The 27,891-nt window shown below is 37.4% G+C and overlaps 1 long non-coding RNA gene across 2 annotated transcripts in view; it reads right to left on the bottom strand.

Moving 5' to 3' along the window:
- The window catches only part of LOC130575012 (uncharacterized), a 313,637-nt gene that overhangs the window by 262,595 nt on the left and 23,151 nt on the right, over nucleotides 1–27,891 (bottom strand). For both annotated transcript variants that reach the window (XR_008965511.1, XR_008965510.1), the window contains exon 2: nucleotides 4,642–4,761. This is a non-coding gene — a long non-coding RNA (uncharacterized LOC130575012). The remainder of the gene's footprint in view (nucleotides 1–4,641; nucleotides 4,762–27,891) is intronic.

Genomic DNA, 27,891 nt, shown 5'->3' with positions numbered 1-27,891 from the left:
CAATAAGTACTTATTTAAATTTATTACATACCTATTTATCCATGAAGATCTAGAGCTTGTTGACAACCAAAGAGCTTGGAAGGTTTGACTTTGACAGATACACACCAGACACATTGTAACTTTCTACTTCAGAGGTYCTGTGTGATTTTTAACTTCTGCTATGCTGACCAAACAAGATTTTTTAATCTGCCACAGTGCAAGGAAAACATCCTCAAGAGGTGAGCATTCTCCCATCTTTGAAGCTCCTCCTAAATGCAAGGCAGTTCTACATTTTCTGCAGGTTTATTACATGAAGGAATTTCAAATAGGCTCATTATATTATCTCAAAATCATCAGTTCAAATCAATATACATTTACAGTGAATAGTGGCAGGCCTGCAGTAGCAGGATGAACAGCAAAGACGKCTTTATAAAGAAAGAGAAACACAAGGTAGTTGAGAGATTGTCATCTGAGACAGCTGATACAGCGAGAGGTGAGGAAATGACTGAGAATTTGAGTCAAGAAGTTGCAAGACACAACTTGCAGCACCTGAAGGTCTTCAAACATTTCAATGTGTAAGTGGGTGCTCAGCTCAGAAGGGATTTGCTGCAGCAAATTCTCAGAGAATTCTGGTTTTCACATCTAGAGTAACACTAAAACTTCATGTAATGGAAACTTAATTTAGGCTTATTTCCTCTGAATGCTGCTCCATGGCCAGCTTGTCTCCAGCTCTCTCCCATGTCAGCAGCACCACAGCAGCTGCYACCAACTGAAGGGACTGGTTCCCACTTCTCTGGTGCACATCCACTGGAGGTGACAAAATCCTGCCAGGCTACAGGGATTCTTATCATTCTGGATAAAAACATGATCCTGGGAAGCTTTATATCATCACAGGGTTCTGGAAGGTTACTGACAGGGATCAGCTTTGTTATTCATCTTTGGGGAGATCTTCAGGAATCACTTCCCATGAAGTATCTTAAGGATTTTCTGTGATTAAGGCAGTAGTGAGTGAAGTTAGCACACCTCATCAAAATTGAACTCAAAAGGTACAGTAAGAAATAAGATTAGGTAATAAATCACCTCTTATTGCAAATTAAAAAAAAAAAAAAAAAAAAAAAAAAAAAAAAAAAAAAAAAAAAAAAAAAAAAAAAAAAAAAAAAAAGAAAGGAGAAAAAGATTCACAAAAGTGATCTAGAAGCTAAAAGCTTGAGCAAATGGGAATGACAGCCCAAGAAACGGTTACATCCAAAATGCGTAAGTCAAAAAGGGCATAAATCTAGGAAGTTAAAGTAAATAAATGGGACTAAAAGTACATAACAYTTTAAAATTAAATCAGAAAATCATGTGTTTAATTCTGAAGGGAACACTGTGTGCCAGAATATTGAGTTATACATTGCTGTATTGAAGAGTAGGTCAAGATCTTATCAGCTCTATTATGAGGAATGTCAATAAAAGGCTGTGCAATGATAAAATGTTTAATTAAAAATGAACATTGTGAAACAGATGAACTCTTTGTATTATACAGAAAAAGGAGTCAAATGTATTGTGTTCTCCAAGTTACAAATTGCACTGAATCATTTTCMCTCCATCAAACATTCTTATCACTATAAAGTCTTGTATTAAAAAAATGGATTTATTTATACTACATTCTTTACAAATTAGTTTAAGGCTATACCTACAGGATACTTCAAATACTTGAACATCTGGGACAGCTGTGAGAAGAACACTGGACTCTTGTTTGCTTGGTATTCTTTCAGGTGAATAAGWGGTTTGCTTTGGCAAGTTAATTAACAAAGAAAAGAATTAATATTGGTTGTTCCACAAGTAACAGGAACTATCAAGATTGAATATTTTGGTTTATTATATATATAATATACATGTACTCAACATGACTGCCCTAAACATCTCTCACAGTTCAGTAGACAAGGTGACAATGACACCAGGAAGAGCACAGGGAACTAAATGCAGCAACACCCACGGTAGATCGACACCACATTTCTTCCCTGGTGAAAACACCTTTCCCCCATTCCCTCGGCAATGTTAACCATCTTAGACAGGAGGCAGTGCCAGAGCCAGARCACTTATCTGTGGGAGTCAAGGCAAGGGAATTCAAGATGGAAAATATGGGTTYTGCACAGTTTTAAAGGAATGATGCAAAATGCAGGGAGCATAAAATGGTAAATTAGCACCATGGGCCAAGGCAATAAATGGCTTGATCCTTTTGTGGCTTTCCTTCCTGGCATAATTTTGTGTAACAAAGCATAACAGAGCATTCATATGGACACTTGGCCTCAACACACAGAAGAGATTTTTTAAATCTCTACCATTCAACTTTAAACCCCCAACAGGGACACTTGAGCACGCAGATGGATATGGACACATACACTGCATAAACTGTGTACTTCTTAAAACCCAGCCCAAACTGGGAGAGATTTCTAATGTAAAGCATTGTAAAATTCCTGAAACAAGGTCCACCAATAGAATGAAACTTCCAATAGGAGCTGATGAGCCTGAGGTACTGAAAGAGATAAACCAGGTATCAGGTGAGAGCACACCCAGCATTTCATTTATCTCTTTTTCAGAAGAAATTAACAGTTGCATTAAGAAAATATTTCAGAGTCGGAAATAGTTTTGATAAAGCATTCATGTTTTGACAATCAAAATTCAACTTCATATGTCATACAACAATTTTAATATACTCATGCCTGCTCTATGCAATAAGTGGAMTACATCAGAGCAAAGAGCTTCACTGATCAGCTGATAGAAAATAAATATTATGTAGAAAACAAGAATTCTGATGCCCTTTAGTCAAAGGGCTTGTAAATTCTGAATGACCTGTAAGCAGTAAAAGCTCCAACAGTGGGAATATGAAAGTGTCTTACTAAAGCAAGAATAACACTAAAGTACATCTTTTCASCCACGGAAAAGATAAGCTCGTCAAATCCAAACTGTTAGTAATGGAAAAAATCCACAATATGCACAAGGAAAGAATTTGCAATCATAGAAACTGATGATATTAAAGAGCTATTAAGTGATCTATCTTTTCTCTCAGAGTTAAACCTTGTTTCTTGCAGCTCTTGTATAATAATATCTTACCTGTAGGATTGCCACCCTATCCTTTGCTAAATTGTTCTGAAGTCCTTTCTCTTCTCATCAGATACTATTTCCTGAGAGTCAGTCTATAATTACCTCTAACAATACTGCCATATTTAAGGATAGAAAAATATAGGTATAGAAACATGTTTTCCTTTGAGCAGAGGATCCTCCAAATTGAGTACAAATAAATTTCAATAAGAGAGAATTATTACCTAAGAAGCAGATTTAGTGGCAATATTAAAAACTAAGTCCTTAGAGGAGGTCTAGTTAGGGGCAGGAATAGAACAAATCTTTCACCAGGAGCCAGTAGAGATTCYCAGGGTCATGGCCTAGCTGAAATTAAGAGAAAAACTCCCACTGATTTCAATGGGGCCAGGATATGGTCCCCATATTTTATCCACAGTATATCATCACAAATGTAAACTACAAATGAAGCATCACGAGGTGAGGTGCCTATAATTCCTAATGTTTTCATCTACTGTAATAGCCAAGACCTCTCCCTGAACTCCAAAGGAGGCAAATTAGTTCCACATGTCAGATACCAACAGTAATATTTTCCCTTGCTCTTCGTACACAGTGAGGGGATGCAGTACAGCATAGAGCAATTAGTAMATTTCTTTTTGGGAAATAAGGCATGGCACAACAACTGAGAAAAGTTGTCACTCACTTGAAGGTGGTGAGCTGCCAGCCCATGAAGAGCATAAGTAGGAAAAACAATCAATGGAAAATAAAATAAGCCCCCTTTACTGTCCAACACCTTCCTAGTTTTTGTCTTGCTCTGCTCCATTCAAACCCTCCTTTCCTTGAAAGTCTCCAGGTATCCCTCAACTCCAACATCACCTATGAATCTGGGATTATCTATCACAATCCAAACTGAACCAGTTTTGACAGTTTCCTGAAAGAGAAATCTAACATATAGGGTAGGACTGCTAAGCACAGGCAACTCGTGYACTTTGCATACCCTACAGCATCCTGCCAAGGGCTCAGCTGCCATTCCAGATGGTTGTGGGTCTATKGCAGGTTTTGTGTCACATTCACCAGTCCCACATTTAAGTAACAAACTCTCACCTCAATATGTCTCTTAGCTCCAGTGAGAAAATAGTAAAGGAGAACCAAGGCCATTAGGTATTATCTACTCATTGCACTGCACTTCAACCAGAGATTATGTCCATTAATAACAAGAATAATATCATAAGTAGCATGCAAACCTTCTCAAATCACTCTCATTAAGSCATTCTGTTAGGAAACAACCTTGGCTATGGAATGCTGAGATATGCTCTTTCTGATGACACGTGCACAGGGACTAGAAAGTATACCTGCAGTCACAGGCAACAGTCACAAAATCCCAAGAATGCTTTGGAACAAGGCTCTGAGGCGAATGAAAGCTCACAGAACACTGTAGCTCACTACAACACCTGGACTCATTAATAACTTTGTTGCRTAAATACCCACACAGAGGAAGCCACCAAAACCAATGAAAAGTCCAGGTGAAGTGAAAGACTTGGAAAACCTGTTAGGAAAACCTTATATTAAACAGAAGTGTAATTATAAAAGAGTGAAACCTACCTTATTGCAAGAAATCTCATTCATTCGCCAGTGCTAGTCAGTGCTGCATGTGCCATCACTCAGGGTGGAGCATCACAGCAGGCAGAAGATTACATCTATGGAAAATGTAACTTTCTAGTCCTGTAAAATAAAGACAAAGTTCTTTCAGAAACAAAGACTCTGTAAAAACACTGCACTGTGTAATGCCAAGATTATCAGAATTCAGGTCACCCWTGTTAAGTCTGATGTTTCACAAGGAAGAAAAAAGAATTAGAAAAACAACAAAAACAAATGAACAAACAAAAAAAAAAACAAACTTCCCCCCTCCTCAAGCTGGCAAACTCAACTTCTAGAGTTCAAGCTATGTTTTTATGTCTTTTACCTACAAATATAATACAGTGCCTTTCTTTGAGAAAGTGATTTTCACCATTTAGAAGTAGAGTTTATAATAGTTTAGAAGTAAAGCGTAAAGGGAAGTGAAGATTTATCAGCTTCCATCTATTTGTCAAGTATCCAGTCGACAATATAATGTTGAATACCATTGCAAGAGTTTCAACATATCMCATAGAACCATTTATGCTGAAAACTAATCACCACCTTGTAAACTAGACCATGGCACTGAGTGCCATGTCCAGTTGCACCTTGTACAGCTCCAGGCATGGTGATTCCACCACCAAATTGTACAAGAGTGAAGAATAAGCACCTTAGGATTAGACAAAAGTGAACTTTGTCTAATCTACGGTTGTATAACTGGAATTTCATTAATTTTTCTGATWATGCATTAACCATAGTGGAAACTGACCCCTGCTCCTAAATCCACACAGACTTGTAGATAATCAATACGGACACACACAGAAAGGGAAACTGGAGAGGGAGGAGCTGATTGTTTTAATGCAAGCTGAGACCACAAGAAATACAAACCCAATTTAAAATAATATACAAAATGTATAACATTATCTTCAGGCATTCTCTTTTCACAAGATTTTCAGCCAAATTCAAGGTAGTTTGTAAACATGAATGACTTCAATGGAGTGACAAGATTTTACAAGAGACTAATTTAATAATTTATTTTATTAAATACAAATTATATCATATCTCTYTTAACCTCTTTGTCTGGAGCAGCAGAACCCCCCTAGCACTCTGTTTTAATTAAAGGTATGAAGACCACAGTTGAAYTATATAGTTTTAAGACTGAAGAAAATATCTTGCACAAAGTGCCTTTTTGAATTTGAAGTTCTTCCCATGAGTGAAGACAGAAAATAAATATTTTTCAATTATCTATTCTAAGAAGTTTGTAGGCCAAGTACCTACTGGCAGAATAGAAATAAATTTTATTTTCTTATAATTCATGTATCTGAGTTTAAATAATTATTTCTAATAGAGGAAKTCCTTTTTCAGTTGGAAGTAATACATATTTTAGGTATGCACAAATAGAGAGCAAATTATCCCAATATTAATAATAATATAATTTGTCATTTATGAAGATATTAAATAACACTGGTCCCAATGTGTTTTATGTCTGGGTATCTACTTAATGGGTACAAGGCTAAACCACAAGAGATTCATGGTTCAAACTGTCAGACATGGACACACTGAAGATGGGATCCAAACATGAAAACAAGCCTGACATGCTTTTAAGTACTTTTCCTTATTAGTGTATACACATATCTCCACCACACAAACTCATGCATAAGTAAAATTCTTGTGTTTCAACTAAYTTTTGTGCAACATTGTTAACCTTTGAAATAGATATTCTAATGTCATCAGGAACTGGTTTTGTTTTTGCTATGTGGCTTAAGAAATAAATGGAAATTTCATTCCCTCAGTTGGTAGCCATTCAGCATAAAACTCGATRGCTGTAGCATAGTAGGACTTTCTCCTTCATTACTCCTTTGCATAACCTGATGTCCCTATTCACAATCACAGTGATAGTCACTCTSAATAAAAGGCACAGAATAACCTAAAACCTGTTCTTCTGCCCTAAAATAAATCAGATCTTTCAGGAGAAAAGCATTTGTGAAGAATACTWGATACAAATTAATCAGTGTCAAGGAACTTTGGTCAAATCCACTTTGAATATCCTGAAATGAGGCCCCACCAGCACTCTCTACTTCAWAGCAGAACAAACTTGACATTTAATATAACAATTATGAAGCTGGATTAAAATCCATAGAATAAGAAGTTATAAGTTACATTCAAAATTGTAAAGTATAAGTCTTTAATAAGGGGCTATAAAATACCTCTCTGAAAATAATATCTTGTCAGATGTCAGAAAAGCTACAACGGGAATCGAAATTTTTCTTCCTAAAGCAAAACAAAAGCAAATTCTGTGAGAGACAACAGAGATCATGGGATGGGAAAAAACACCAGAACACAATTTTATGATACTGAGACATTTAATGCTGAATGCTCTCACAATTCTTCCCCTGCATAGGGAATGAGAAGAACCTCTTATTTAAGGTAARTGTAATAGGAAAAAACTGCAATGAAACAAGCATGGCCTGCTGCCTTCCAAATTAAGATAAAAGTTGAATAAAATCTTCAAGCTCTGCTTAAGGATTCCATGGATTGAACSATCTGCTAAAGGAAAGATAAGGTTATCTCCCAGCCTGGTCTGACTTCGAATCATCTTGTGACCCTGTCCTGTATTAGTTGTTCCCTTGAAGAGGTGAACCCTCAACCACATTCTCTGGGCTGCATCTTCTCAGCCACACACCAGAGAAGCACATGAAGGAGAGAGGCAAGTTTTTTCTAAAGAATGGGCATAAAAGAAAAAAAGATCACAGGTCTGTCCAAAATGTTTACAAAATGGGGGAAAATGGATATTCTGAAAAATACATGTGGTGCAGTGTTGAACAGCCACCACTGGCTGAACAGGCATTGTAGTCATCTTGCTCTTTTCCAAGAGTCGGTGCAGAGGAGTCTACAAAGTGGCATCAGCAGAGCTTGTGCTTCTGAGGAGCAAGATTGCACTGTCAGAGGGCAATGGGATGCTTGGATTCCACCACCTACTTTGCTTTCAACACAATTTTTTCCTTATCTAGATTTACAGAAGGCAGATACTATGRTAGGATGGTGGTATGAGCAGAGGATAAAGAGCACTGTTTGATTTCAAGGCACAGTCAGATTTTTGTCCAGCAAAAATTTAAGAATATATATTAAAAAAATCTATAAAATTTTAAGAAGTCTGCAATCCAAATGCTCCAGTTTAGCAGACTCAAATTGTGAAAACAGTATTTTGTGTGAAGTAATAGTTGCTCAGTTTTCTTTTTGTAAATTGAAACTTCAACTCCTCCTTTCTGCTCTTTATTTTATAAATAAATACAAATTTCTGTTACTGACCAAGATATAGACTAAAGTACTAGCGAATTAATTTGATTAATTAAGTCAGAATCAGAAGTGCTGGGATTCTTTCCTAAAAGTGTCTGAGAGGGTGTGACAGAGAAAAAATTAAACAAATTATGTATGGCATAATTTATAGACTATATACTTGATTTTATGTCTACCATCAWTGAAGGAAACAAAAAAATATTGACTTTCAGGACTGTGCCTGAAAGGACAATTTTTTTTTCCTTCTCACAAAAGATTTATAACTAATGTACCTAATCAGGGAAGGATATTAACTATTTAAATATATTTATTACCTCTTTACATTGTTATACTGAATGGTTTATTGTTATCATTACTATGGTTTAAAATTTAGAACAAGCAAAGAAAGCCATGTTTTTTTGCTGAACAGAAATTAAAGGAGGGATTCACAAAAGCAAAAAAAAAAAAAAAAAAAAACTGGAAAACTCTGTAAACCTGGATTCTATTTCCCTTTTGAAAACATCCTCAGCAATTGCCATTGGTTGCCATTCAGTTTTATGACAGCAGATTATTTTAGAAAATAAAGTTTGAAATTAATTTGAAATGAATTTTTCACCAGCCACAGTTCTGGCATGGAGCATTTTTCACCCTAATAAATGGGTACTAGAATTAATCTTCATATTGTACAAGGCTTCCCCAGTAGCTTCACACCAGAGCAGATCACAGAGAATTATCAGATTTATTATCTCTTTATTGATATTCCTGAGGCATTTGGATGGATTGATGCAGATATGCTACTCCTTGGACATATTAGACAGATTACTTMACAAATTTCCGAGCAGCTGCCCGTGACCAGGTCAATATCTCCCAGGAAGTTCCTGCTCACAAACACCCATCACTTGCCAAGAGCACGTCAGTCCTCTGATCTACAGCTGTCGTCTTGAGATACACAAACCACAGGACAGAGGAAGTCAAAAAGCACCCTGATCTTGCCTTTTGAATTCAGACTGTACTCGGGGCTTAACAACAAGCCTCTTTGCATAAATGCCTCAAAAGATCTCTGTTATTCTACTGTTATCTAATCATCAAAAGGTAATGTTTCCGGAGAGACAAATCACTCTTACATTACTACTCTTTGCTTTTAAAAATGCCAGCTTCTGACAAGATGGACAGTTTTCCGCAGCATATTTTAGTTTGAACTGTGAAGCAGAGCAAATGGAAGGACACTTAGGAAGGACACTCTTTTAAGAGTTTCTGCATTATARAATCTGGTGATGAAACTTCTGGCTTATCACAGCAGAGTCACAGCCCGGCACAATTGTTCCTTATCCATACATTAAATACACCCCATCTCCTGACGGTGAAAACTGTCCTCCCTGCAGATCTCATCCTACTGCTTGGTAATGACAGGCAGTTCCTATTTTACTGTTACTCAGGAGTCTTTTTACTCCACAGAGACCGAGGTTGCGCTCTGACTAAGACTGTGCATTTCTAAATCTGGGGTTTGACCCTCAACTCACCTCCTGCTCATTCTGTATGACTGACCCAGCACAAACACCCTGAAATCCCAGGATGGCACAGCTGGCTGAGCTACCTCACACCTGACACTCGGATTCCCAGGAGGCCAAGGARGCTGGAGCTGGGATGTTGCTGTGCAGCAAGTGGGAATGATCCCACAGCCAGGGATGGAAGGGCAGGTATCGGATCAGGGAAAAGGGTGAGGACTCCTCCTCTCCCTTCTGTCCTTCAGCAGTACTCTAACAGAAGTAAAGGTTGGATGGGACAGAGGGAGGAAGGAAGAGAGGGAGATGGGAAGGAAGGAGGGAAGAATACAGTACAAAAGTCCTCGGTATGTTTATCAGATCACTGTCTCCAGTCAGGCAGCAGGGTATACCAAGGACATGATTTAATCCCACCTCTCATCCTTTTCACTCAGAACTGTAGGAGGGCACCTTTATCCAGGAGATGATGTAGAGGGCYCAGATTTCAGCAGTGTTTCCTTCCACCTTACCATTTTTGCTTAAAATTCATGCTAACCATGGAAGAGGAAGGGCAATGCTGTTGGCTCATTCCTACAATCCTTTTTTAAAATTTTAAATACAGAAATAGACAATTTGACAGTCCAGACAATATGATGGTTAAGCCATTCATTTTCTGTGCATGAAAGGGTCAATACACACAAAGCCCTTTCCAAGAAAWTGCTCCAACTCCAGGATGCAAGGTAATTCTTGCTACAACTTGGTACTRAGGACTTGATGCCTGTGCTAGAAGTATTTCACTGCTAGTTTGCCTCTGGATTTTGAATTCCTGGCTGGAGAACATCTCCCATATTTGTTTCATCTGAAACAAAACTGGTTCACATGCTCCAAAACCCGAAGTACAATAACATATTATTTTTTTTTTTCTACAAGTGTGTGTCATATGGATCCATATGAACTGCTTCTGAAGTTGAGAAAGACTATGGATAGCCCAGAAGCCCTAAGAGTTCAGGGGCTGACAAAGGTGCTGAATTATTGGTCATATGATAGCAAAACTGAAGGTAAGAAATATACTCAGAAAATTTTATTCACTGAAATTATTTTTCCCAGAAAATTTTGACTGATTAACTGAATATAATAAAACTGAGATAAAATAAAACAATGACTACTAAGTTAGCCTGAATATTTTCCAGAGTAATTCAAGATTACAGTCCAAAGACAATTTTAGATATCTCAAGAGAGACAGAGATAGCAAATACTTTTTCTGCTGGCACTATGAATAGGAAAAAAATGTTTTTCACTTAAAAGTCTTCACATAACAAATCTTTCCCAGTAAAAGGAGCTCTCTTATCTAAATTGTGCAACTAATAAAAAGAAAAAGGTTATGAAATCCTTAACATGTTGTTTTCACAGAATCAGATAAACCGTAAACACAAGCAAGAAGAAAAATGAAACTGAATTTACTCATTATGACATATTTAAAAGTTCCTCTACAAATTTTCTGAAGAATTGAAAGTTTACCTGAGAATGTTTCAYTTCTTGTTACCCAGTTTCATGTATTTCCAATGACTAAGAAATTTAGAATCCACGATTCACTGCTTTCAGTGATAAAAGAATAGCAGATCCCAYGCATGCTGGGATTTTCAAGGAAGCCTGAGGTAATAAAATGTTCAAATTACTTTTAAATTCTATGGGAGTGAGACTTCTAACTCCTCAAGGCTGTTGAAAATGATAACTTCAAATATCCTGGAACCAAAGAAATTAAAATTTTGATGAACTTTCTGTGAACTAGTAACTATTGATTATTTAATGGTTGATTAAACTTTCTTACTAACAGCCTCCAGAACTTCACAGTAAGAATATTAGCACTCATATTTCTATTTTTCATAAATGTCAATTCTGYCTGACATTGTGTGTTATTCAACATGAAGGATACCTGGAATATGATTCTGCATAGCAGTAGGATATGGCATAAAAGTGATCCACTGAATGCTACCAACAGTGAACCAGTAAAAAATCAGTTAAACAAGTAAAAATATGAGCATTTCTTAAGAACGTATTCTACAAGGTAGAATTTTTAAATTTTCAGGACAGAAAACAAAACAAGWGATTCTGATCTGCATCCCTGTAAGAGGGATGAACAGGATGGGATTCCAGTCCACTAGCTATTTCATGATGACTTCTCTATTCCCATATGGTACACTCTTTATCCACGTGCAACACCAAAAGGCATGGAAACCTYGCTCCTGCTGCAATGAAATGCAAAAGCAAAATTAAACAGCACAAAAATATTTTGTGCAAATAATTTCTTGGCTTTCAGCCAGCTCTAATGGTTAGGACATGACCTGAGATCAATATTGAGTGACTGAGGTCTAATTCTTGAGAAATGCAYTCCCTGCACTGCCCTAGAGAAGAAGTCCAGGGCCAGCTCCTTTCCTGCCTGAGGCAGGGATAGTCCATCCTTGACTTTTCCTTTATTACCAGGCTAGCAAAAGACATTTTTATCAATACTTGACATTGAAGGTTTTAGCCAGCTGTAAACCATTTYTACAATTCCTAAGACCTGAAGTTTSTGGCTGGGGAAGTTTTGTGCTCATATGGAATTATGCAGGAAGAGATTTAGAGCACACAGACCTCRCTGGGAAGTTGTATGTGGTTCTTCCAATTAATTATTTTTGGGAGGCAAGAACATCTAGAATGTATGAGGCTAGGAAATTTCTCTTTCTTTCCTTGTTCTTGGAAATGGAAAAAGACAAACTTGTGTTTGGTCTAATAGTGAGCAAATCTCTAATAGCAAATAAATTCTAGTATTTCAATGTAACAATAAAGATAAGCATTTTTTTTTTTTTACATACCTGTTCAATTTTATTCCTTTTTAAAATATGGAGATATGAAGGAACTGGGAAAAAGCAACTTTCCATCACTAAAACAATAGGTGTTAACTAAAGGCAAGATTCCTAACCTACATGTACCCTGCCTGCAAATGCCTTCACTGCCTTTGCTWTTCCTGCAATGCACATTGGCTTTGTCCTTCAAAAATCTCTCTTGCATGAGACCTGAAACCYCCATCAAAGAAGATACAAGCAGAAAAATTGAAAAGGTCTTAAGAGGCCACATACAATATATCCAAACATGAAATGCTCCAAGTTTATTGAGCAAAGTAAACACTTTACAATATTTGTAATCAACATAGGGAGTCTTTTATTGCTTTGCAGAAATCTACGCCAAGAAAAAAATGCAGCTCTTTTATTTTTTAATGATGCAGCATGCTGTTAATTTGGGTCTAATGCCAAAAAGCTCCACMGTGTTATTCAGGAAAGAGTTGTCTAGAAACCCCTCAATGTCTTAGATAAAATTGAATCTGAATGGCTAAACCAATTTGAAAACAAATCAATTTAAAACTAATTTTATCCACAACATGCAGTTTTTTAACAAACATCTTTCACTACAGCAGAGCTACTAGTGACATCCTTAAGCCAAATACATTTATTCTGTTCCTGATGTTGCATACAAAACAGGAACACCTTTCTGGTACTACTCAGACTCCAGAGAAAACAAATGCTTGAAACCTTCCTCTTTTGTTGTCTCATTCCCTTCATTAAACACAAAGTACTCCTCATAGCTAGGCAAACACATTCAAATTTCTCCCACTTTGGCTTCCTGCCTATTCACCAAAACCATCCTCTCACTCTCCTGGAGTTTTAATGTCCCTCCAAAGCCCTTCATGGAGAATCTCTTCCCTTCTTGCCTGAATAAGTCACCACTGGATTGAAATCTCACCCAAGAAATGAATATTCTCATGCCTTTTGTATCCAGATGCTGCAGGTACAGGATGTGTCCATCTTTTCAAGGAATAAGTGAAAGCCAAAACCTTCCAGAGTTCATCATACACTGCCTTGATTAAACTGCTGCCACCTTCCACTCACACACCAAGAAGACAAACATGACTGCATAAAGCACAGTGGCAAGATGGAGATCTCTCCTGTATTTGTTTGGCTCTAATAAGTAGGTATCAAAATAAGAACCTGCAATAGTAAGAGATGYAAGGGACAAAGGGCCCAAAAATAGAGAGGGTTATCTTCCATAAAACTATGCAAATAATTAGCAACCTCTGTTCATCTCCATCTCTCAATTTGCACAGAAGAAATCTTGGAAAATGCGTGAAAAAAATCAAATAAATAAATTGCACTGGTTGACAAAGCAGGGATTTTTATTTTATTTTTTACTTAATCCCTGTTAATGCCTAAAAGGATAGTATGTTGTGTGTTTCAAAAAAAACACGTAAGCCAGACAGCAAATTACTTCACACTGTGTTATCCTCTGCAGTTATGATCTGGCCCTGGAAGCAATATGAAGTTTCCTGTTACACTTTTTACTGCTTTTGCATTCAGCCTGGAAATTCACCTTAACCTTCTAAGTACTGCATTACTCACACCCTCACTTTTTTGCATTGGCATAAGGAGACCAAAAACATTAAAAAAATAATGATTGAATAATTTAGAAAACCTGAAACAACACAATCATTTGTAATCTCTACTCACCCTATTATAATTAYATTTCTATTAGTTCTTATCAAAATAAATCCCTTCTCAGTTACAATCCTTTCAAAGCAAGAAGAAAAAGGGCAACTGAACAAATGCAAAACACTTTTGTCCAAGTTTAAATTTCAAAAGGAAGCACAGAACCAGACTGTCTTTCATGTATTCGGAAGCATTCAGAAGTTGCTTAAAAAGTGCTTTCTGTTTTTTTAAGATACTTTAACCTTTAAAGTATGTTAAAATCACTTGGGAAAAATAATAATAAATAATAAATAATAATATAAATAGTCAATAATGAATAATGAATAATAAATAATTAATTAATAAATTATTATTATTATTATTATTATTATTATTATTATTATTATTATTAAGAATAATAATAATAATAGTAGTAGTAACAACAACAACAACCAACACCACAGCACCACAAGATCATAAACTTAGTCCCTTTTCAGGAATTTAGGTGAATTTATTTTACTGTGTAGTGCATTCCTTCAGGGTTTCACTTATTCATCCTGTAAGGATKTTCTCTCCTTATAGTGAAGGAAAAAATGTTACCCTTTCCTAGAATTTACAAAATGGTTTCACTATTACAAATTCTGAAAGAATTGTTCAACAAGCACAAAAAAGGAACATATTTCCTGTTACACAACAAAGAATTTAAAGTGATTTCCATTATTATTATACAGAACATTTTTGGATCCATTCCTACTAAATCCTTGTTGAAGAGTCCTGTGGGACTGAAGTCATTCAGGATATTAATAATTTTTAATTTTACAATTACAAAGACATTTCATTTGACCTTAAAGTTCAACATTAAATTTYCAAACTGGATTGAGAAATATAGGGTTTCCCACTGAAACACAGTTTTCCAATAAATAAAAACAGAACTACAAATGGTACATATATTTAAATATTGATAAAAGAAAAAAAACCCACCACAATAAATAAACAACAAGATTTATTCTATTTATTTAGTTGATTTTATATTTTAACAATAAGTATACTAAAACAGGTTGTCTTTTTAATGTGTTTATAAAATTTTYACAGAGGGAAGACACTGATAAAAGCCTTAAGTTTTTATTTCAGTTTATTCTGCCAACTGAACACTTGCTTGTATAGAACCTGTTTTAAACASATGCTTTATTCAGATATTCTTTAAAATTAAGAAAAGAGGAAATTTAGAGGCACTGTTACTGTTATTTGAACACTTCTTTGYATATAATGCATCCCTCTAGAAAATAATATAAAACCAATTGAAATAGTTTCATAAAACGTTTCATATTCATCTCTCAAATTTTATGAGAGCTCTGTGGAGCTAAAACCACTTCAGATTCATTCACCTCTGTCAACAAATAATGAAATTTTAAGGACTGCAAACAGTGATAAATTTAAATCTAAAGGCTTCCATTAATCTTGATAAAGAATTTCAGTGCATAACTTAGTTTATACATAACCAAAAATATTCAAAATGCAAATGGTTTGTAACCTAGGCACCAGACAGTATTAATAGCAGCATCCAATGAATTCCTAGAACTGTATCTACAACAATGCTGAAGCACCTGAGCCTTAACTTTACTTCCATGTCTCAGTGGGACTACTCCAGGAGTGAAGTTACTCCCTGTGTTAGCATCTGTTAAATGAGATCCATAATTACAGCTGGCAGTTGGAAAACTGAAGCAAAAAATGCATTAGCATTTCAAATATTTCAGTATATATACTATTCCCATGTCACCAATTACAATCCCATCTGTACAAAACTGTTGCAAAAATACTCTTATTTTAATATCCTTCCCTTTCATCTCTAAATATTTCAATTGCTTTGGAAAATAAATTTTAAATTTGGTTTTTCACCACCAACCACCCTACAGAATGGTCAGCATTGTTATCACCAGCAACAATGCATTACCATTGCACAAATGATTTCCTAATGTTAGAGTCAATTTTTTTCCTCGGCAGTATGGTTTTCATTATTTCTGTGTTGCTGACCATGTTAACCCTTGTGAATTCTTTTCTATATAGATAAAAGAAATATTATGGGTATACTATCAGATAGAAGTAAGAAGGTAAGTTATCCTAAAAGATGAGCTTTTTCTGTGAGCTTGGGCATATATGCTTCCCCCCTCTTTTTTCTACTTTCTTGCTTCTGCAGAAATAATAATTCACTACAGTATTTATAAAACTCAAAACCATAAAATCCTCAGATAATGCATGTGCTGTTAGAAAAGAAAGTTGGAGCAGTCTTTGTTTCTTTTTTTATTTTTTTTTTAAGAAGAAAACTTATCTTGAGGGCAAAAGCAGTCCAGAAGTATACGACATTTAATATTTTACAGAATTGTGTTTCTGAAGAATAAATCTCTCTCTACTGAAGTACCTGTGTCCTGCCAAAGACCCTGAGAAAAYGATAGTAGTTCAATACAGCCCAGATATTAATTTCATTCACTGAAATGGAAAAAAATCATAATACTGTATACTCTACTTATTTTTTAGTTGCCAGACACTCACTCTAGCATTATCAGAAATACAAAAAGCCTAAGTATRAGAGACAAATTTAACAAATTATCAGAATATATGCTGTATCTCTGGTAAAGGAAAAACTCTGAACTGAGAAAGAGAAAAAAAAGGATATTTTAACCTGTTTTAAGGAAGTCCTGAGACCATCTATTTTACTGGCTTTCTATACAACTTTAAGAGAAGCATATCAAACTATCTGGACTCAGTAACAAAAGAAAAATAGAATGCAAGCTCTGTAATCAGAAATAGACCCATTTATGAAAATAAAGAATCAGAGAGCATCTTTATCTAGGAACTATTCTGTTAAATTAGAACTACAATAATTTGATTTCACTAAAACTGGTACCTTTAAGGTCTGTATGGCCATAAATAATTTAGAAACACACCCAGGAATTGTTCTTCCAAAACTGGCAGCTCTGTGAAGTTTCAGAGAAGAAGTTTGAGAAAAATGTTCTGGTCACGAATAACAAAACAAAACCAATATTTCACTCTGTCTCCCAATACAAAGCWTTATGTTACATTATTAATTTAAAATGTAATGATGTATATGAAATTGAAAGGTGTTGATTCCACACRTGCTTGCTCCTAGGAGTCCCACCACTTTGAATATATTTTCCCAAACAAATAGGACTATCTATACTCACGTGAAAAAMCAGAAATCCCTCCCCACCCTCAACATTTACGAAATATATTAAAACAGCAGACAAGCCCTGTCTGAGTATAACACTTTTGTTATGAAACAGCACTTTTACTTTTCAGCATTGTACTTAAAAGCCTATATCATTGTATGGCTGTATTCTAAACTGCTCTRGAAAACTATTTTAAAATGTTCCTTAAATCCTGTGAACTATAAMAGAAAAACTTCAAATACTGATCACAGGCACTACTATGAATTATGTTGTTCAGTATCAGAAATCTGTGCAAAAACATCAACTTACAATCCTTATCATGAGACTGAACATTTGCCATGTGCATAAATTTAATCCCAAGTAGTACCTTCACAAGTTCGAGAAAGTGGGGGTTTATATTACAATATCTTAAACTTTTATGCAAGATTTTGTAGAAAACTGTTAATAGATTTGTTGGGGATGAATAATCATAAAAGTGTTTCACATTTCATATACCAATTAAAAATCATACTGTCTTAGGGGTACACACGTCTGAAATCACTGGATAATCCGCATTCAAGTACATCTGTAAAACTGCTTTTCYATGCACTGAATAGTTGAGGGGAACAGGCAAAAATGCTGGAAGAGGTTACATGGATTCTAACGTTTCCTCCCTTTTGTTCAAGGCTGAAAATGCAAAGTTGTCAGACGTAGCTCATCAACCAGAGCTTTTAAAAATAAAAAAAAAAAAAAAAAAAACAAACAAACAAACCAACAACAACAAAACCCCAAAAATAAACCAGACAGGGAAAGCAGTAAAATGTATTAGCTTATTCACTCGATGACACATAAGGTTCTGAAGAAGGAATACTTTTAACAACATGGAGACAATCGCTGAATAAGAAGTGACATAAAGTGAAGACAGCAAAGATGACCATTTCTCTCCACACGGGATAAATAAAAACCCAAACAAAACCAAGCCCACAAACCATTATCATGTGGAACAGAAAAGACCTTCTTGAAACACAAAGTCAACAGAGGGACAAGCAGGTGTTTGCATTGTCTGCAGTTTAACTCATGRGCTTCATTATGTGCTTCACAGAAAGAAAAACAGTTTCATTTGTAGATCTTGCAGGGAAAACAAAGAATTTCAACAAGGAGCCCCGATAAACATCTTACGCTGTTAAACATCTTCACCGGGAGAGAGAGAAAAATCTCCCCCGCTGCAAGCAACCGTGGACATCTTTTGTTCCCTGATAAATATTTGCTTTTGTCTTTTGTGATAAGGTCTACTGCCTTCGCCTCGCGCACAAAAAGGGCCCGCTTGTTTCTGTACAGAAAACATTTAATTAAGATCATTTCCGATTTTCAAGCCGCCCGTGCGCCGAGGAAAAGGACGAGCGAAAGGGGAGAGAGAAAACCCGACCCCCGCTGGCTGSGCTGAGGGGCCGGGACCCGCCGGGGGATGCGGGCAGGGAAGGGCTGGGAAAGGCCGGGAAAGGCAGGGAAATGCAGGGAAAGGCCGGAAAGGGCAGAGAGCAGAGCCTGCCCGCTGCGCTCCGCTCCGTCCCACCATTGCCGGCGGCAGCACCGCCCTGCCCGGGAGCGCGGGTCTGGAGCTCCCGCATCCCGCTGGAGCACAGGCCGGGCCAGAGGGCAGGAGATGCCTCAGTTTGCTCCTGCTGGCCTGCAAGGAACGGGGGAAAATACTGCTTTGGTTGCTGAGGCTTTTCCATGGGTTTTCTTTCTATCTTTCTTTTTCTTCCTTTTTTTTTTTTTTTTCCCTCCCCCCACGTGGACTTAGACAGGGTTGGTCTTCCCACTACACTTTTGTTTTTAAAGAACAATATGGGCTTTGTCTCTCTGCCACAATTCAAAGCTCACTAAAAACATCAAAACCTTCTTACCAAAGTGAAGGAAAAGATCAGCTTTAATCATGATTTCAAATATTCTGTCTAAAACAAACAAAACAGCCATGTCAGGCTCCATGGACTCTGCAGTGTTAGTTCTCTGAGGACTTCAACTGTTTYATGTTCTAGAGTTGGAATACACAGATAGTTTTCCCAATGCTGTAGTAGYTTGAAATATTGAAAAGGAAATCTAGGAGACAATATCATTATAAAGTGTTTATGCACACACAAGCAGTACATGACTAGCAAAAATCTTAGTCCTTATGTGTACGTTCATTTACTGGAATTAATCCTCTTTATCATGTTTATTGCCTGCAGGACTCAATCCTGGAATATTCTTGTGTGCCAGGTGCTTAGAACAATATTTGGAGATGAGGTTTCACTGCAAGTGGAAGACACTCAGCAGTTACCTGCTTGCATACCACAGGACAACACACCCACTCAGAACCAGTGACTTACTACTTCAGTCTGCATGGAATTTTAAGAAATACTGAAAAAAAAACCTGGTCTGAAATAAGGGAGAATTAGAATGCAAAGTTTAAAGCCACACAATATGAGTAAGAAGAAATACAACAAAATTACTCCACTAGGAAATATGCACAAAGTTGCAAGAAGGAATCATTCCTGCAATCCCAATATAAACCACAGGAGATTAACTCATACTGCAGACGGGACAAAGTCCTGAGAGACTTTCCTTTGGTTAAATATTCAGAGCACAAAGTGGCATTTTTTTCTGTCAAAACTTAGCACAATAAACTATATTTTGATACCATTTGTACCATGTTCAGAGATCACAATTTTTTTTTTCCCTCCAAGACTATCAAAGTTTTTATTTCATGAATGAATTTGTATGACACTAAAGACAACACCATAAACAGAAGAAAAAAAAATTGTTAATGCAAATAAATCAAAGTCATTCTATCCTTCTCTGGCCATCTGTCTCCCCATGAATACACATGCAAAAAATAGAATTTGCTAAAAGCAGCTATTTTAAGTCTATCACATTATTGTTCCAAGTAAAAAAAAACAAGAGCAGAAAATGCTAACAGTATCATCTTACCTGCCTTTTAAGCAGAAGTGTAAAAAGTGTAAAAACACAACACACAAGAAAGCCTGCAAGCTGACAAAGACTCTGGATTAGCAACAGCAAATGATCCAGTGAAAATGAATYGGACTCACTTTATTTTTATTTTAAATGAGACAGATTACTCCCCTWCATATTGACACATTAAAAAATTATGATTACAGATCAACTTGATATTACAGTGCACACCATACACTTCTATGCTCTTAGCAGTTTTTCTCATCAAAGCACTCATTCAACAAGAAGTATTTTTKATTATCCCATTAATGATGTGCTAACAGTTTTGAACTGAGATAGGTAAATGCATCTTATGTTACCTGCTTTGCATTGACTCATTTCACAAGCTCTTTAGAAGCTGTCAGGTGAAAGCCCCATTTTTTTAACCTCTTGAACATCCTAAAACTCCAATGTGAAACTAAATGTCTTAACAGCACCACAAATTTGACAGGGTTGTTTCAAAGTGACCATATACATATTACTGTGTGTATGATCAGTGCCTAAAAGACAATATTTTGAAAGTAACATAATCAAAATCTTTGTTACACCTGTTTTGTGAATCTTCAAATGGTGGAATGCAATGAGGGACACATGCACATTTTTTTAGGGGAAGAATTTTATAATAAATTATAATGAYAGTACCACAAACAACGTCTTTTCAGGGTTTGTGTGAATTTGATGAAAAAGAAAGCCATAAGCAAGACCAAAGAGTGTAATTGGATTAATCCAAGATTATCTTAATTGATCCTCTTCATAAATACAGTGAAACCACATTCACTTAAGAGCATTCAAGAGGCTAATGAGTAAGCAGGAATTACCCAACTTCAGCGTCAGCACTGGGCTGACGATATCAAACAACCATGCACAGTAGTGGACACAAATTAAACCAAGATAACGATTAAAAGTGTCTGCCACTTACAGAAGGACCAACAAGAGACCTACCTGTGAATCAGCTTTTGTTTATGTAGGCAGGACAGACAAAGACAGCTGTAAACTTGAGACTACTTCAATATGCCAGGGAAATGCTTCTCAGCATATGCTTATACTCTAAAAAGGTGAAATAAAGACTTTTCCAAAGGCAATGTGGATTATTTTTCTGCCTAGAAAGTCTGGGGCCAGAAGAAAGACATTTTTACTTATCAAACAAAAAGTGGTAGGACTATTTGTAAGAGGCTCAAACATATTTAAGAGATACTGAAGTGCACTTAGTACCTACTCCAATATCTGGCCATTCTTCAAATAACACATGACTAAAAATATTAACTKTTAATAATCCGAGAGAGCTGGAAACTTTACTTAAGGAAAATTTACTTGTCTTTATTAACACAGTAGGAAAAAGAAGGAAACAAAGGCAAATACGTAACAAACTAAACATGCTGCCTATCACCCATTGGCAATTGAAGCGTGTTCCATACAACTAAACATGAAAAAATGGTATGGAACATGAAAAAATAAAAAAGGTAAAGCTTTTCCTGGGAAAAAAAAAATATTTCTACATCACAGTCATTACCATCATATTTATTGTGTTGCATATTTATGTTATGGTGGCATTTGGGGTGCTTAGTTTTAATATAAAATTATCTGTCACATCATACATTTTCAGCAGTCCAAGTTTACATTTTCTGATTGAAGGTATAGATAGAGAGGCTGTCTGAGTGCTCAGGGACAGGATTGGAAAAGCCAAAACTCGCCTGGAACTGAGTCTGGTGAGGAATGTGGAGGAGAGCAAAAAGGGCTCCTACAGGTACATCTGCAGCAAAATAAAGAGAAAATGTGAGCCTACAGTGGAAATGGAGAGGGGGGAATGGTGAGAGAGAACATGGAAAATGCAAGGAGTTCAATGTCTTCTTCCTCTCTGTCTTTACTTGTTCAGGTAGGAATCCCAGGCCCCCAAATCTGGGGAAACCTGGAACAGGGAAGTCTTAGACTCAGAGGAGGGGGATCCGGTTGGGGAACATTTAAAGAAACTAAAGTAGACATAAAAAAAATCCTGAGACCTGATGAAATCTCCCCATAACTGCTGAGGGACTGGGCTGATGTCCCTCCAAGGCCACTCTCAGTCATCGCTGAAAGGTGGTTGTGATTTTGATGCCTCATGATGATGAGAAGGTTCTGGAGGACCAGAAAGAAACAAATATCACACCCGTCTTTCAAGAAGGTCAGAAGAAGGATCCAGGGATCCAGAGCAGACTGCTCAACCTTACTTCAGGCCCTGGGAAGGCAATGGGACAAATCCGCTAGAAAAACATCCCAGATGTATTGCAGACAAGGAAAGGATAGGTGTCACATACCTGGGAAAAGGGAAAATCATGCTGGACCAACCTGAGAGYCTCCTAGGATGAAATGAGCTGTGAATGTCCACCTTGGTTTTACATGGCCTCTCATAATATCCCCATAGACAAAGGAATGAAATATGGACCTGGTAAGYGGACAGCAAGGTGGATTGAACACTGGCTGAACTGCCAAGCTCCAAAGGTTGTGATCAGCACAAAGTTAATCTGGAGGACAGTCCCCAGTGGACTGGGGGTGATATTTTTTAATCTCTTCCTTAATGGCATAGGTGATGAGACAGAACACACACCCAGGGAGTTTGCTGGTGTTGCGAAACTGGCAGAAGAGGCTGATATGCCCAAGAGTTGTGCCATCCAAAGGGAAGCAGAGAAATGGGCCAACAGGAACCTCAGGAAGTTCAACAATGGAAAACACAAAGTCCAGAACCTGGGGAGGAATAACCCCAGATAACACCACCCACTGAGGGCTGAGCAGCTCAAAGGGAGCTCTGCAGGAAAGGACCTTGTGATCTAATGGACACCAAACTGATCGTAAGGCAGCAGTCTTCTATTGCAACGAGCCCTTGTGACATCCTGCATTGTACTAGGATAGCATTGCAGCAAAGAGAGGATCCTTCCCCCTGCAAAGCCCTGGGGAGACACGTCAGGAGTACTGGGTCCCAATCTGAGCTCCCCTGTACAGGAGAGACAGGGACAATCTGGAGTGAGCCAGCAAAGAGCCACAAGGATGATTAAGGGACTGAARCATCTGTCACTTGAGCAGATATGAGAGCTGGAGTTGTTCACCTTCCTTCCTTGGCCCATCTCTGATTCTGTATGTGAGATGCTGTCATAAGTGGTAAAACACAACAGTTACACATTCATTGGGGTCAGCTACCAGAAATATTTCTGTTAGATTATCCAGGCTGGAGGAAAAAGAAAAGAAATCAAAACCAATTTGAAGTTAGATAAATGGATATATATCCACAAGAGAAAGCTATAAAGTGAAGACAGATGTGTATCATCCATAAAAAAAGGGAGAGGCTGAGGGAGCTGGGCCTCTTCAGCCCACAGGACAGAAGGCTCAGGGGAGAATGTGTTGCTGTCTGCAGCTGCCTGATACAGAGGATACAGAGAAGACAGAGCCAGACCCTTCTTGCAGCCTACGACAGTCATAAATCAGAACATGGGAAATTTTATTTATTTGCTTGTTGTTTTACCATGAGAGGGGCCAAACACTGACACAGGGTGTCCAGACAGGCTGTGGAACCTCCTCATTAACGATTTCAATGGAAGAATTCAAGACACAACTGGACACAGCTCTGAGCAACCAGATCTAATTAATTCTGTTTCTGGAGGCCCCTTCCAGTCTCTTTTTTATTGTGATGCTGGATAACAGTGACAGCAGAAAGTCCAGGTATTTCTTGGGCAACTCTCCAAGTGTAAGTATRTGGAGTACATGAGCTTATAATTGCTTGCGCTTGATGAATGTCAAAAGAATAAAAGAATGAATGTCACAAAAGACAACAAACTTCTTCTCTTTCAGACTGGTTATTCTGCAACTATCAGCAAGAAGTTACCTTAGTTATCAAAGATCAYTTTGGAAGAATTCCATAACTGACACTTACTTTACATTTGCTTTATTTAGTACATAACAAAGTACACAAATATGACAGCAAGCTTTTCACTTCTGAAGTCACTTGTCATTTATACCTTTCACTGTTACTCTGTCAGCACTGTGGGTTTTTTTCCTCATAGACATACATAACCAAGTGCTACCTAACTCCTGGTGATGGTTCTTGGATGTACTACAAGATACATCAGTATTTTTAAGCAAATTTATACCAACAAAACAAAGCAAAGCAAACCAACCAACCAAACAAACAAGCCAACATTATTAATGCCRGAGATGAATCCTGAAAATATTTAGCAAAAATGTGCCAGGTGGTGGCCTGGGGAGGGGCAGAAGATAAAGCTGGTTGTTGCAACATCTTTCTAACATTTGTTGAGTAATTACAGCAAACCCTGCAAGTACAACCCAGTGCTGGACACCCTCACTGATGGCAGAACCCCGAGGGTGAGGGGATGTGCTCGGCAGAGTTTTGAAATCAGCTCAGCTACTGCCTGGCCGAGGCTCTGTCCATAAGCACAGTGCCAATGCAAGCAAAGCCCTGCTCACTTCAGGCTTTGAACAATCACAGAATCACACAAACAGTTAGGTTGGAAAAGACCTCTGAGATCATTGAGTCCAACCTGTGACCCAACACTACCAYGTCAATTAGACCATGTCCCTCAGTGCCACATCCAGGCTTTCCTTAAAAACCTTCAGGGACAGTGGCTCCACGAGCTCCCTSGGAAGTCCATTCCAGTGTCTAATCACCCTTTCTGAGATGAAAATCTTCTTGATATCCAATCCAAACCTCCCCTGACACAGCTTGAGACTCTGTCCTCTCTTCCTCCCAATTAAAAGAGAGCTCCCCTTCTCCCTAGGGAATTCCAGGAAGCCTGCAGAGAGAGCACTGCACTGGGCACACAAGAAACTGGCAGTGGTGCTTCCTTTGCACTTCAAACAATTCCCCAGTACAGCCATGCCCTGCAACCCCAGGATTTGGATCTCAAACCAGCATCTACCTCTGGCATATTCATACTGGGACTTCCTCCCCTCAGACCAGACCTGGGATTAGTGCCTCCGTAAATACCTCAACTGATTCCACTTAGGTCCAGGTTTCCTCCCACTGGGAATGATAACAGAGCACGGTGTCAGTGACAAGCACAAACCCCACAGAATGATATGATATTTGCTCACAGGGGAAAGAAAATGGAGCAAACAGATCTGAAATAGATCCACATGCTCCCCTGTTTTTTCTTGAACTTCACCATTCCTTGAATCCTCTTAAAAGACCTCGTGTATGTTCCAGTATGTATGAACATACCCTCACAAAAAGGGGATTTTTAACTGTTTACTGATCTTTTGTGCTCTAGATGCCAGCTAGAGAGAAGTGTTGTGACCCTTTACATTGAATGTTAGATACTACTTGAACTGTTACTTTGGTTTTCTCCAACAAATTCAAAGGCCAAACTTACATTAAAGAAAAATAAATAAACCAGCTGTATAATAAAATATTTTTGGTAGAAATGACCCTAAAAGGAAATTAAACTACAGACATGCAAAGGAGTTTTCATAGCACACTTACTGGCATAAATGGAAACAGCWCTTCTTGGCACTGTGCTTGATGACATACAAATTTATTAGAAAAGATTTTGCTGCCCTGAAGAMTTCATATATTTTTTAGCTACCCGAGAAACCTCTAAATCAGTGGTTTAATTCACTGGATAGTGTTTAGAGAGTTCCTATGAGCTATAGGAGTTAATTTTCTTCARGGCATGAGTTTTAGGTTACATTTTTTGTTTGAGAGAAATAAATTCCAAATGTCATCCATGTGCTTTCCTCTGCCTAGCAATTGCTTGCAGGCATCATCCTGCACATCTTTTACTAGGGAGTTAAGATGGGCATCTTCGTTCTTTCCTATTGGGCTTTTCCTCCAAAAGATTAATTTCCAGCCTTTCTTGTTTGCTTTATACTGGGCTTGTATTCCCAGGCTACTTCTGTAGGAAATTGCATGTTTCAGACTAYCTTTAATATCTAAGAAGCCTCTTTGAAAGGGCCAGCTTGTCCTGAAAGAAGATTCAAGATAAATTGGGCAGCCAGAAGCTTCAAATACAAGCACCCAAAGGAGAAGGTCAGATATTTTATTCTTAAAAATCAATTGAAGGCATCTACTCTCTGTGGATGTTTAATAATATTTTTAGGACACTTCCACGAAATTTTCTCTTTTAATCCTTTTCACTCTAAACTTCTAAATGGACCCTTACTTGTATGGCTAATTTATGCCACAAGTGATGTGAATAAACCAGTTKTAATCACTTAGGCAACTGATTTTGCTTCTTCTTATCTCTGTTTTCCTTCCTCTTCTATCTTTTGCTCATCCTTTCACTCAGGCATAGGTTCAAGAAACAGCTGAAGGTTCTGAACCTTGTTTCCTCAGTTTTTCCCTGCCTGTGGGTTGGTTACACTGGAGAGATCAGAAAGCCAGTGTCAGAGTTCACCATGTTATGCTAAGGCCAAAAAGGGGAATATGAGAAATGCCAGTGTCTCTGAAGTATTCAGAAACTCACTGAAACCTAAAAGAGACCAACTGAGCCCCTGTGAGACCTACTGAAATGTGAAATTAAAAGTCTAGAGCACTTTTATGAAGTACTGTAGCAGACCCCCTTGGAAATCCATGGACTACTTTCCCTTCAGTAAATTTGAAATGTATCTGAAACAATGAGGAATCATCTGTACTGTTCATGGATGTTAGTGCTTGCCAGTTGTTCCAGCTTGAGTGYATTGAAGCTCTGCTATTCATACCAATGCTGTAATTATCACCACATCAACACGAAAACATACACTCAGTGAGTGCCATATAAACAACTACAATTAACTGTGTGCTATAAATAATTGCAATTTATTCTGAAGAAAAAAAAAGAATCTGATTTTTGGCTCAGAGTAAGTGTAATAAATACGAATTTCTTTTTCTAAGGGCTACCTTAATTTGACGTATTCTTGTACCTGTGAACTTCTTAAACAGATCTCCGGTTGTGAGGCTGCTTTCCATGTATAATTATCTCTCAAATGATACCAACCCAGTGTCCAGTTTGCACTCGAGCCAAACCCAGAGGCACAGTCACAGACAGCCCAGGAAACCTACAGTCAACCTGCTTTTGGTTTGGGACTTCTGTGCCAAAGCCCAAATTTGCCTCAAGCAGGTCTTGATTGAAGCAGCAAATATTCTGTTCAGTCATAAGCTGTTTTTTCAACATGGAAAGAATATAAACTCTTCAGCTGCAGAGGTCTAGAGCTCTCTGCTTSAGTTTTCTCATGCTCAGTATTCTGAACACTTGCTACCTGGGCAAATTTGAGCAATTTTTGTAGCAATATAAAAGGCACCTTCCCTTCTGCCCTGCTGCATTAACARAAGGGCAGAATATACTTTCTGGAAAAGGCTGGCTGAATACTAGCAGAAAGATGGGTTTTCTCTAAATTTCTGAATCCTTCTGGCAGAAAGTGAAACAATGGAAAAAAGAAGATAAATCATTTTAACTTAAAAAATTCATATTTTTCCAGAAATAGATTGAAAATAAGATCTTAGAACAGAAAAGGCTAGGTGTCATTCAGAGATGACACTTGCCAGCCTGAAGGCAAAACCACTGCAAACCTGGACAGGACAAAACAAAAGTCCTAAGAAAGCATATACAGAATATTCTAAAACATTAAATATTTTCAAAAGTAGAAATGTGTACAACAGAAAGTCCATATACAAGGTCCAAGAATAGCAGTGAGTTTAATGAAAGCTGGTATGCCTCTACCCCTCCTTTAGCAGCAAGTTCATAGTTGTAAACATGGAAGTGTTTAAAAACTGTGCTTTAYCTTATGTTATTTTTGAAAAAATATTTTTTGGGGTATTAATTGACTTAAAGCGTGAAAGTTCCAAGCAAAGAAACTAGAACTGCATTTCCT

Source organism: Malurus melanocephalus, unplaced genomic scaffold, assembly GCF_030028575.1.
Source record: "Malurus melanocephalus ecotype Western Australia unplaced genomic scaffold, MMel_1.1 scaffold_95, whole genome shotgun sequence".
Lineage (NCBI taxonomy): Eukaryota > Metazoa > Chordata > Aves > Passeriformes > Maluridae > Malurus > Malurus melanocephalus.
The sequence above is the reverse complement of the archived record's forward strand: the minus strand, read 5'-3'. Positions and strand labels throughout refer to the sequence as shown.